Genomic DNA, 12,800 nt, shown 5'->3' on the forward strand with positions numbered 1-12,800 from the left:
AAAACTCCTCTCCACACTGTATGAGTAAGCCTTTGATTTAGTTTTCTTAAGAGATGCGTCCATACAGCTATAGATCATGCAGACATTCAAATAAAAAATTCCTCTAGCAATTACTGGTACACGGTTATTTGCAAACACGTTACAATGTCAATGTCTACCATTCAGTGCTAATTAACAAGCAGGGTCCAGAGAATATATGCCTGCCAACACAGTTCAGCTTCATGTCAACATGTTGTCATGCAGACAGCCCTCGCCAGGTTTCAGCAAGAAAGGGCAGGGCAGGTGATTCTACAGAGCAAACAACTGCTGTGCTCAGTGATTAAGAGGCCTATTGAGAATGCTGTTAGTATGTTTTCCATTGAGTAACGGCAAAATAGGGCGTGAACAGGCATTGGGCAGCAGTGTGGAGTAGTGGTTAGGGCTCTGGACTCTTGTCCGGAGGGTTGTGGGTTCAATCTCAGTGGGGGACACTGCTGCTGTACCCTTGAGCAAGGTACTTTACCTAGATTGCTCCAGTAAAAAACCCAACTGTATAAATGGGTAATTGTATGTAAAAATAATGGGACATCTTGTAACAATTGTAAGTCGCCCTGGATAAGGGTGTCTGCCAAGAAATAAATAATAATAATAATAATAATAATAATAATAATAATAATTGGCTCTGAGAGGTGATGATGATTTGCTGTTTGATCCAGGACACTGTCATAAAGGCTTGAAAAGGAATCAGAACTTGGAACACATACAGCAGATGATCCAGAGTTTATCACAGTTGGATAAAAGTATCTACCTACAGTACAGGTACAGGTACAGGTACAGGTATAGCACAACATGTTCTGGAGCGTCGAGAAGCTGAGCGATGACTGCATAGTAGATTCATTTACAATTTCTAAACCAAATATACATTCAAACAGTAGCAAACGTTTTTTACCTGTAAAGGTAACAATACAGCTAACTTGTGGATCTGGGTTACTGTCTCTCTCTGTGTATGAAATGCTGGACTCGAGACTGTATTAATGCGACTGATAAGCCATGGATTGGGTGCCACAGACGGCTATGCCTCTAAAAAAAGGACTCTTTTTCATTGCCGGAAGCCCCCAATAAATTGTAACCAAAATTAAATGCATGTCCCCAGGGGCATTTACAAGCCCCTAAACTACAAAGCACGGCACATACTGATATTCTGTAATAACGACTGTATGATCATCACTACGTGCATCATTCTATCACTTCAATGGGGCTCTGGAGACAGTCCCAGTGCATAATAGAGCTCTGTTTTCACTCTGAACCTACTATACTGTATTTCCTCTCCTATTTTAACAACTGGAGGGCTTGGATAAATGGTGCTGTTTAATCACAACCCAGCATCATAACCAGGGCACTTAGTGGCTTGTACACTTCAGCAATCCTTCGGATCTCATACAACATCAGCCCGGGGGGTGTAAACGGATTGCATTATATCAATAAAGAGGCAGAGCAAAGTAATGGGGTCTGAATGATATCATGAGAAAAGGGATAGGAATCTTTTTCCTATCCTAGCAATACAAATGCTTATAGAATGTTGCTCAAGCCACCAGGTCTGTAGTCCCGTTAGCCAGAAATCTAACTGCTAATCTTACAAAACTAGCAATAAACACACTTTTTAATTGATAATACCCCACCCCCTACCTTGTGCCTCATCATATTCAGTAATAAAGGCTAAGCAACATACTATTAATGGTGAAATAAACTTAAATAAAAATGCTTCAACAAGCAGTATTTATCAATGTCTTTACAATGTAAGCAATTTCTGTTATTGCACTAATGTTGAACCTTAATTGGTCCCATTGAAAGAAACTGTTTAATACCCCATTGGCACTGTCTAAATAATGCACAAGCAACACCCACTGAAACCACGTGACTGCCACTCATTTCATTCACAATCCTGTTGTGGTAGCACCTGCTGATCATGCATTGTGTAGGTAGAAATTATTTTTTAGTGTGTACAAGTGTACAGTAAATTGGTATTTTACAGTGATTTGAGTTGCTTGGTCACGGAGGCACACAGAGTGCCGTTAATAAAAGGGAAAGAAAATGAAACCGAATAAAGAAAATAGTGATAAAGTGTAAAACAGAAGCAAGATCTCCAGCAGGAAAGCAATACAAGTGCCGACATCTTGAGTGATCAGCTCTCCAAAGACATCAGGGCTTTCTTTTAATCGCATTTTTTGTAGTCCTCAAAATTGCAGTTTCTCAGGGTTAAAGATTACTACAGTACCATTTTTATTTTTATTTTGACTACACAATGATGTTGTCTTGACAGAAAATGAAGGCATCCCCAACCTGCTCACAATTCTAATCTTGCAAATGTAGCTGTGAGAACTACTTTTAGCTGATAAATGTATATAGGCCACTGCTGTGTGGCATAATTAAAATCAGTTTTATTGTGAAAAGAACAAGCAGCCTCCTAGCATCTGATGTTTTATGAGCTCTTGGACCCAAAGTATGTCATAGCAAAAAAATAGGGCTATTTGTAACTCACGCTGTATTTAAAACTTGTATGTCTTTTAAAAAAATGCATACAAGTTTTCTTTATCTTTGATTGTCTGACTGATCAATAAATGTTCTGCGTAAGAGTTGTTCACTGGATCGTGGCAAGCAGCAGACATGCTACAGTTGCCCAGATTAGAGCAAATTCTAAGTGTAAGGAAAGAGAGGGGGAATGGGTTTTAAATAATTCAGGTCCCCAAGTCATCGAGTGCACAGTCACTGGCAAACAGATCGCAGTTTGAAAAGGTGCCCGAGGCGCGTAATTGATAAAACAAAATGAGCGAGTGATGGCCAAAGCACAGTTCCCAAAGGACGTGTTTGTCAGGATCATTATCCACTTTGGCTTAGAGGGAACGTGGGTTTGTTGGGTGGAATTGGAGAGCTGTTTATTGTATGGTGCCGGTAATGCTGACTAAGGGGCTACTGATAAAGCCTGGTAGGTTCAGTAAATCACTGCGAATAAAACTGTGGAACTAATAAAAGGCAAGTCACTTTATGCACAATATTTGCTTAAACAACCTCTCTGTGCAAGATAAAGCACATTGATACACTGTATATGTATCAATATAAGACAGTGGCTTCCCACTTTCCCAGGGGGTAAGGAACAGGGTAGGAACAATAATCAATCACCATGATAATATCAATTATTGATAATCGTATTCCTTACCGTCATCTAAAGCTAATAAGGGGGGTTGGCACCACTGGATGCTAAGCCTAATGAATTTATAGTCTCTTTGCACTTCTCTTCCTCATTATTTGATGCCTATCCCTTCGTATTCTCTGCTAAATTTAGAGGTTTTAATAAAGATTAAGCAACAAATGTAAAACTAGCCAGCCTTCCATCAGCACATTAGTTTCATAACCCGCTTAGGATTTCTATTTAAAAAACTGGTGATGTCTTCCAATTATGATATTGCCATGCCATGTGCTTCTCCCTGCTGGCAGGCTTGGGCACTGCTGCACCGGCAGGCGGCTGAAGCAAAGATTTAAATCCGCCTGAGCTCTCTGCTCCAGATACTAAAACAACACAACAGATTACCCTAGGAAAAGCAATAGAAACCAACACATCACGATAAGAAAAAGAAAACAATCCATTTACAAAATGAACATTTATAAAAGCTGAATAGAAAGGTGAAAAGGATCCCTGGGCTGTATGCACTGATTCTATCTGGGCATGTCACATAGGTACTACAGTACATGCACACACAATGCTTTTATCAGGGGGATATCTGACCAATGGAGCTGATAAGACTACAGTACACTGAGGGGTTTGCTATGCAATGCAATTCAAGGCCTTATAGCTGTGTTAGCAGTTAAGACGGGGCCCTGGTCAGTAACTAAAGCAGTTTATTTGATGGCTGTAAAAAAAAGAAAAAATCTATAGAGGGAAACTAGGTACCTTTGTGAAAACCACTGCTAAAAACATTTTATGAAACTTGCACCACAGGGATGGAAGTTTCCCAGATCAGATCATCCATTTGTAATCACATCAGCTCATCTGCCACATATAAACCCATTAACCCCTTCTACCTCATGTCTGCTTCCATACCCCAGCTGTTAGGTGTCTTTCACACTGCTTCCTGACAATATTTCAGAATCGCAATAAAAGGCAAGTCTGTCAGGAAGCCAGAGACCCCCATAGCACTGCAGAATGCCGGCACCAGCATTATGTGAAATGAAATGCCGTCATGGTCACCATCTTCATAAGCAGCTCAGCGCCACGCGAAAGCTTTAAATTACGAAAACACACGTCTGGGGCAACTGTTCGGTGTGGTGTGTCTCACGCAGGTGGTGCACATCCTCAATGTAACAATCAGAGTCATGTGCAACTGTGCACTTCTCTGAGCACCGTCTCTTGCAGCTGCCCGCTTTAAGCTTTGCTCTCGGTGTAAGATAGGAATAAGAAAGCATTGTGTCACAAGCAACTGTCCGGTGCTCTTAGCTTTGTGTCTGCCGACTACTTAAAGTCAACTCCTGCCAAGGCTGGGTTGCTCAAAGTACACTGGCAACAATGGGAACACAAAGACATTTGCCTCTAGTCTGCAAAACTGATCCAGCAGAAGGTCGGAGGTAATCATAAGTCATTTCAACCTGATTGCTGTTGTGGGTCTGGGTGAAATTACTACTAGCTGTTAAGAAACAATCATCCCATCTTAGCAAACCACCATCCAAGCTAACCCCTTAGGGCACGGCTGAGGCACACACTCTCAGTGTCAGCAGCTGACTGCACTGTGAATTTAATGAACAGGATGAGGTTCTCATAGACACTGGTTAATAACAAAACCTACTGGAAGATGGGCCTACTCTACTAGGTAAAGGCTCCGTTGTGTTTACTTTAAAGTCAGTTATCGCTCCTATAATCTTCCAGTGTACAGATTTTCGGCAATCCAACCTCAAAGTAGTGGCTGCAGTAGTGATTCTTGGCACATGCGTTTAAAATCTCAAAGGATATTCTTGTGCACACTTGCTAACTGTTATATGTCAACTTAATGTTGCTTAAACTCCAGTAAAAAAAAATATATATATATGCATACATAAAATGTAGTTTAAAGGAAACACTGACTCCCGAGCTCTTCTCTAAAATGTTTCCCTCTTGATATAAAATATGAATTAATGTAACTTCCTTTGAGAGTGCTGCATCAAATGCGTGGCAGTACAGACCTTATTATTATTCAAAACAAACCCTTCCTAGAGGGTTACATGCACAATGCGGCAAAACAAAAGTGCATTCATTAAGTCTGAAGAGGATCTACACATTGCTTTAGCTTCCTATGCTTTTAAATGCGTGCACGGCTGTTGATATAATTATCTGGATTAGCAAAGTCACAAAGTTAGCTGAGCTTCCAGCTGCACAGATACTGCTTGTGAATGGATCACAACTAACCCTCCCATCTCTCTACCTCAAAAACAAGAGAAACCAAAACACAGAGAAGGCACAGGCGCTTTACCAAGATGGCTACAGAAACAAATTGCAAATCAAAAAATAAAACTGCAAAGATAAAGCTAATAATATTCTCCATTCATTGCTGAAAAACACCACAGAAGTAACCATGTACAGCAATTTCGTGTTTTTGATTTGTATTATTATTTGATCTGCCTGGGACTGTGGATTGCAAACTGCAGCAGCTACGGCATAGCAAGGGGGTGAAAGTATTTCCAGCCCCTGATGTCTGAGGTTTTTAGCATCAGGATGTAATTCCTTAAGACTTCCAAAGGCTTCACTGTCAGAGGAGAGCTCCCTCCGACTCGCTTCTTCCTGTCAAAGCTGCTTACACACTACTGAGAGGTATGTTTCCGTTTCTGTGTTGTTTTAGAAAGATGGCCCTGGTTCAAGCGATTTTATTTTCACTTAGCACATCAACACAGGTTTAAATTCACATCCTGTCTAGTCAGTTCTGCTTGCATAATTAACAAGGATTTCACGCACTGCTTATCATTCAGATGTTTTCCCATTTCTACAGTCTCTTCCTCTGCGGTAAGTAGATTGCTAGGCCTTCAGCCACCCCACTGTTACCAAGGCAACCAGGGTGCCTCCATTTGTGGCCTGTGGTCATAATGGACACAGAGGTAAATAAACTGTGATCATACTTTGATAAATGCCTTGCAGTAAATCAACGCTAATGTCTTATAAGAAAATGCCCGTGAGATTTACCCTGTTAGTTCTGTGCTTGTAGCAACACATTGCTGCCTACAAATCAAGAAAACCGACATGAGTTGAACATTAAATGTCAGCAACTCTTGACAGGGCACACAGGCTAAATTAAATCGCTTTTTTAACTGTGAGGGGGCTATGACAAGAATGAAGGGTCATACGAATACAATAAATGTGTCTGAAATGGTGATCGTGTTAAAATACATGTTGTTGAAAAAAAAGAATGTTTACTGATACATACCAAAACAGTCCCAAATCAATACACTGTCCCTTCAATTAATCGAGGCCACCTCAGCCCCTGAATGTGCAGTTTATATGATTATTAGACATCTCCAAGCATGATAATGATGATGATATTATGATTTCATATTAAAATTGAAAATAAGAAGAAGAAGAATTAGAATTTTAACAAATGAGAATTTGGTCTGCTTTATTATTGAAAACAGACAAACAAGCACACTCAATAAGCAATCCCAGCAATGTAGCCCCACTCGTATGACCTGCTTGAAGCCCGAACATACACTCTTCATGCCTTCATTGACATAAGTGTCCAGGTCTTCTCATAACCAGCACATAACAATTCCTTACTAAATACAGCCTGCACTGGAATTCTGAAAGGGTAAGTGAACAGGGATCCAGTGTTGAACCGGGTGGCAGTCTGATCTCCACACAGCAGTGACACAGTGATCACTGCTTGTACACAGTTATATTTAGCAACCCAACACAAAGGTCTGTTTTGTAACTATAGCTCCCAGCACTAGCTAAATGGAACCTTTCCTTTTTTCCATAAATCATATCCAGCAATATTTCAAAAGCCTCAAAAGATATCTCTGGCCTGTCAGCTGTCTGAAGCACAGGCTATACATCATTCGCAATACGGACAGTGTAATAATACCCATCCGAAGCCCCTGCACAGAGAGGAGGTGGGCAGTCAGTTCCCAGCTGACCGATGCTGCCTGGACCAACAGCACCAGAGGCAGGCTTACGACAGAACGATAATCCCATTAGCTTGAAGCAGACCATGGAAATGCTTTAACATGTGATGTCATGAACTCCAGTGAAGGGTTCAAATTTGATGTCATACAGCTATGAGTCTGCCACTAGGTAAAAAACAATACAGTATGGCTAATTTTAATGTGATGTCATTTTCATCTGATACAAGTCCCTTTGTCAGGGTCCTTCAGCAACGTCCCTCTGATTACATCAGGGCTGTGCAATCCTGGTCCTGGAGGGCCATTCCACTCCAGGTTTAACAGGTGCAATGAGATCATTTAACCGCTTCAACTAAACAATACAGAACAGGGCTGGAACAAAGACCAGGAGTGGAAGGGACAACTTGGGCCACCCCTGGCCTTTATTCTCATGATTGATTTAAAACAAATATCACAAAGTGGTCCTGAGCAGCACACTTTCACCTATCTGGTGCCACAGTACTGTCACGGATGACCAGTGTTCATTGGTACCACTGTGCCACCCGTCTGTCAATGGCCATTGCAGCTGGGCAGCACGTCCCCCTTAAAGAAGCACTGTGTTTTCATTGTGGTGCCAGGGCAATGCTACTGAAGGATATTTGGTAAGGGAAGGGAGAACAGCAGTGTATTTAACTCTCCACATGGAGTCCTTGCTTACAGGCCAGCAGATCTGGAACCTGAACATAACCTCCTCCTTTCTGTACAAATTGGGGGAGCTATCTGTGCCAAGCCTAAACAAGACTCTCACTGCAGGAATCTGAATCAAAGCACTGAAGTGCAAAACCTCACACACTAGCTGGAAATCGGCAATTAGACAAAGCGATAGAGGTGCTTCGCATAAATGCTCTCGTTTATACTGATTACACAGAGGAAACTACAGATTCGTCACACTGATTACTTTTTGACTCCTGTGTTTCACCATTAGCTATTGATTTACAAGCTTGACCGGCCGGTTTTCTGGTTTGAATGGGGGTTACATGCAGTTATAAACTCATTGTCCTTTTAAATCTGTTGTAACTTCAGCAATTTGAAATATCTATGGACTTTCTTTTGCACAATTAACACAAGACATGTAATTCATTAATGAAACGGGAAGACCAGGATTGGAACTGCATGCTTTTGTTGCAAACAGATGTATATTTTAATTATTTAAACAGCAGCAAATACTAATTAAAAAAAACACCACCACCACCCCACCCTGGAATTCATAACCCCGCTCTCTCAGACCTCTCTCCATCACATTATATTGTATTATGTGATCTTTAGCAGAGGGTCGATAAATCATTGATCTAGAGGTAAAGGACAGAAGTATTTAGATCTGCTGCTGTTTAAATAATTTAAAAAGACTTTGAGATGTGTTATCGTGCTGATTTCTCTACGATACAATTTAAATTCTTCAGCACAGACAGATTACCATCTGTTACCTCTGCAAACCTCAGTTTTACAAATCACACATTAATCAGTATCTGCCCAGATGCTGGCAGCTGGGGACACTTGGGGGCTGGTGATGTACAAGCAGGCATTGCATATGACTTTAAATGCTGCAAAAAAGGTCAAAAATGGGTAGATTTACAGGGGGTGCAGAGGTTACATCTGTCAGACAAGAGTATGTTACTGGGAAGATTTCTGTAAAGTACTGTGCATTCTAATCTGAACTGGGTCTCCATAAAATAATGTCAGAGCCTTCCAAGACAGCAGCCTTTTTGATTTCCAGAAAAAAACAGAAGTGTTATGCAAGTCTTGTTGACAACGAGCTCAGTTAAAAACCATGAGGTCACCAACGCGGTGATACAATAATTCAGCAGGGAATTACAATTCTAATTTCCTTCGTGGGCCTCTAGCAATTAGTCTACCCACAGGGTCGGTGTACAAGAACAGAGTCAAAGTACAGTGTGGAGAGCCAGGTCTCAGAACAGGTATCAACCCTGCCAATCTGGCTGCTGGTCTCAGCTACAATAATGTTTTCTCCTTCTGACAAAAGACATGTTTTGCATCCCCCCCCCCCCCCAATTTTTAATTAACAACTCATTTTGGGAGGATAAAAGAAGGCTGGCAGTGGGCTTTAATTGTGCTAGATGACCCGCTGTCAAAGAGAACGCAATACAAAGTATACATTTAATTACAGCATCCTCTCCACACATACAGACTCATCAATTCTGACCCAAATTATTATTATTTAGCAGACGCCTTTATCCAAGGCGACTTACAAAGACTAGGATGTGTGAACTATGCATCTGCTGCAGAGTCACTTACAACTACGTCTCACCCAAAAGACGGAGCACACGGAGGTTAAGTGACTTGCTTAGGGTCACACAATAAGTCAGTGCCTGAGGTGGGATTTGAACCAGGGACCTCCTGGTTACAAGCCCATTTCTTTAACCACTGGACCACACAGCCTCCTTATTAATTTCAGATTTACTTGTCACATAAGTAATTATGCTTGTTCTTCCCATGGCTTGCTCCAGTATTGACAAAAATCTAATTGATGACTCTGGAGAGGAAATGGGGGGGGGGGGTCACAAGAGGGTTAACAGGACTTCCAGATACCAACTGCAGCAGATAGTGTGATTAGATAGGTACCAACTCCATGTTCTACTGTTCAATTAACATTGCTTCTTCTTAAGTTACAGGAAAGCTGTAACCCACTGGAAAAGTATTTGCAGCAGACAGTGTGTTCATTTTTTAAAATGTCGTAACACATGTTGTTATTGACCAGACCAGGCAACACATCTAAAGGAAGGCTTGCAATGACATTGAACAAACAGCAAAATGAACAAGAGTGAGCCAGCCCTCTGAAATGAACCCAAATGAAAGGCTTGCACTTATGGCAAGATTCATTTAAACACATGCAGGTCTCTTTTCATTTACAGCTGTATGATCTGTGTGTGTGTGTGTGTGTGTGTGTGTGTGTGTGTGTGTGTGTGTGTGTGTGTGTGTGAGTGTGTGTGGGGGGGGGGGTTGAAGTGTTGGAATAACCTTACTTTTCTATATAATGTGTGTGTATGTATTTGAAAACACATTGTTACAATAATTCATTTGTAAAACCTCTGCTTTGTCTAACCAGTTTGGGTGCGGTCCTCTGTGCTAAACCATATGTTAACATTTTGCAGAGAAGCTAGAAAAGATGCTGACAAGACCATATATGACACAAGGCTGTGGCAAAGAAACAGGAATGCGAGGCACACATTACACCAGAGGAAGAGCCTATATACGAGTCAGAAGTGAAGATTACCTCACTGCGTTTCCTTACAGTCAACAGCAGCATTCCAATTTGGCAGGGGGGGTCGTCCAGACGTGGTAAATATTACTTCTGTTCTGTATTAGTCTATCAACTGTAAAATAATGCGTTCGCAATTTTATATATCACTCTACAATATAATATGATGAATATGAATTGCTGCAATAAGGTATTATGAACCTTGAACACAGAGTAATGTCTCATCTCTTGTTTGATATGTTATTGTTTAATCTTAATGATCTCATAATAATGTTATAATGGTGGTAGGATAAAATGTGATGAATGTTAAATTACTGTTTACTATATTTTAACCTGTATAACGGTTACATATCAATTTGAACATAAAACCTACACATAGAGATGGAATAATTATTACAGAGAATAAGAACGAATTATCATATTAATAAAAGTTCAACATCCCCCTGCAACAATCTGCCCCTAGCTGATATAAGAAATACACCAGTAAGAAAAAAACAGGCAGAACAAATGTGCCTAAAAATACCTAAAATAATGGTTCACCCACTGCGAGTGTTGTAGGCGGACAGACTCATGGTTACACTCGGGTGTACCCGGTGCACTTAGAGAGAAGACATGTTTGAGCTTTATAGAGGCCACAGGGGTCCTTTTAACTTCTTTTTTTAAAGAAGTTTCCAGAATGTGCTGAATGAAAGAGAAAATGATACGCAGTGATTGGAAACAAGAAGAATACACTCGTGAAGATAACTGGGATTTTCAGCCCTGTACCAATCTGCTCTTTAATGTACCCTAATATAATATACCGCTGCTCTGTGCTCTCTGGTGAAATGCTACAGACCAGGCGATGCACCTTCTAACTGCGCTCTCTGGTGAAATGCTACAAACCCGGCAATGCATCTTCTAACTGTACTCTCTGGTGAAATGCTACAGACCAGGAGATTCACCTTCTAACTGTGCTCTCTGGTGAAATGCTACAGACCAGGAGATGCATCTTCTAACTGTGCTCTCTGGTGAAATGCTACAGACCAGGAGATGCATCTTCTAACTGTGCTCTCTGGTGAATTGCTACAGACCAGGCGATGCACCTTCTAACTGCGCTCTCTGGTGAAATGCTACAAACCCGGCAATGCATCTTCTAACTGTACTCTCTGGTGAAATGCTACAGACCAGGAGATTCACCTTCTAACTGTGCTCTCTGGTGAAATGCTACAGACCAGGAGATGCATCTTCTAACTGTGCTCTCTGGTGAAATGCTACAGACCAGGAGATGCACCTTCTAACTGCTCTCTGGTGAAATGCTACAGTATACTTCTCCTGTTATGTACATATTGTACTGATGGAAAGTTTATAAGGTACTGTAAAACAAATATATACCTGACATGCTATTTTAAGGTATCCACTGGTTTTAAGTTATTAATGATACGCTTTAAATTTCTAAAAGCACTAAATGCTATATTTTACTTTCATGCTAGAGCTAGCAGCTTCAGTATTGTCCCTATAAAAGTGCAGAATTGTAAAAGCATAGCGGAGGGTTATAAACCACAGTGACAGCATGGTCAAGCATAGGTAAGCATTGTAGATGCCCAGAGATGTATGGTAAAGCATACTAAAAAACAGTGCGAACCGTGTAAACTATGGTAAATGCATATTTCAACCATGCTGAAAGAAAACTGTGCAAGTTTAAGATGATCATGTTTCATATGGGTGGAAACCCATGACATCATTCAAAGAATCACTAGAAAAGCAACTCAAACTCTTTGGGACATCACATCGTAAGAAACTGGCCATTTACATGAAGCTCTCTCTCATCTACTAGCGCCACCACGGCTTTTGCGTCAACGCGCACGTCGCCAGGTAGACGTGATGTCTCGTGACGTTTGCTTCCTGGTCTCTGTCCAGGGTTGAAGTTCCGGGGATAATTCTCCAGCAGAAAATAAAAACCCGAAAGGCTGTCGGTGTCTTAACGTCCGCTGCCATTTATAAAACGATGTAAATTCACCCTGGCATCGTGCAAGCTTAATGTATTACAAACCAGGGCGGCATGATGTCAATTTGAACGGTGTTCAGTGACTTGCTGCTCAATGTAGAGAATGAAACATTATCCCATCCGCCCATACTTCTCTGTCAATGCAAAGGCATGGGCTACGAAATACAACAATAACAATGATCTTAACTCCTGGGTGTGTTTACAGGGCGCTAATATTCCCCTTTGGGTCCATATAGATATTGAACCGTCCACGTAACTGTCTGTGACGTTAACAGCAAACGCGTCTTATTCCATATTGCTCTCAGAGTCGTGATTTGCAATATTTCAATATCTATTTTTTAGAATGAACGCCGCGTGTCATTGAATTGTACGTGGCATACAGTTAAGTTATTACACCGCAGTAGCCCGTGTGCTTCGGGGAATAGACTGACATCAAATAAAGCGTGCACC

At 41.1% G+C, this 12,800-nt stretch overlaps 1 protein-coding gene across 2 annotated transcripts in view; it reads right to left on the reverse strand.

Moving 5' to 3' along the window:
* LOC117422490 (MAM domain-containing glycosylphosphatidylinositol anchor protein 2) overlaps nucleotides 1-12,800 on the reverse strand; it is a 129,882-nt gene that overhangs the window by 114,905 nt on the left and 2,177 nt on the right. The window lies entirely within an intron of this gene.

Source organism: Acipenser ruthenus, chromosome 15, assembly GCF_902713425.1.
Source record: "Acipenser ruthenus chromosome 15, fAciRut3.2 maternal haplotype, whole genome shotgun sequence".
In the NCBI taxonomy this organism is placed as follows: Eukaryota; Metazoa; Chordata; class Actinopteri; order Acipenseriformes; family Acipenseridae; genus Acipenser; species Acipenser ruthenus.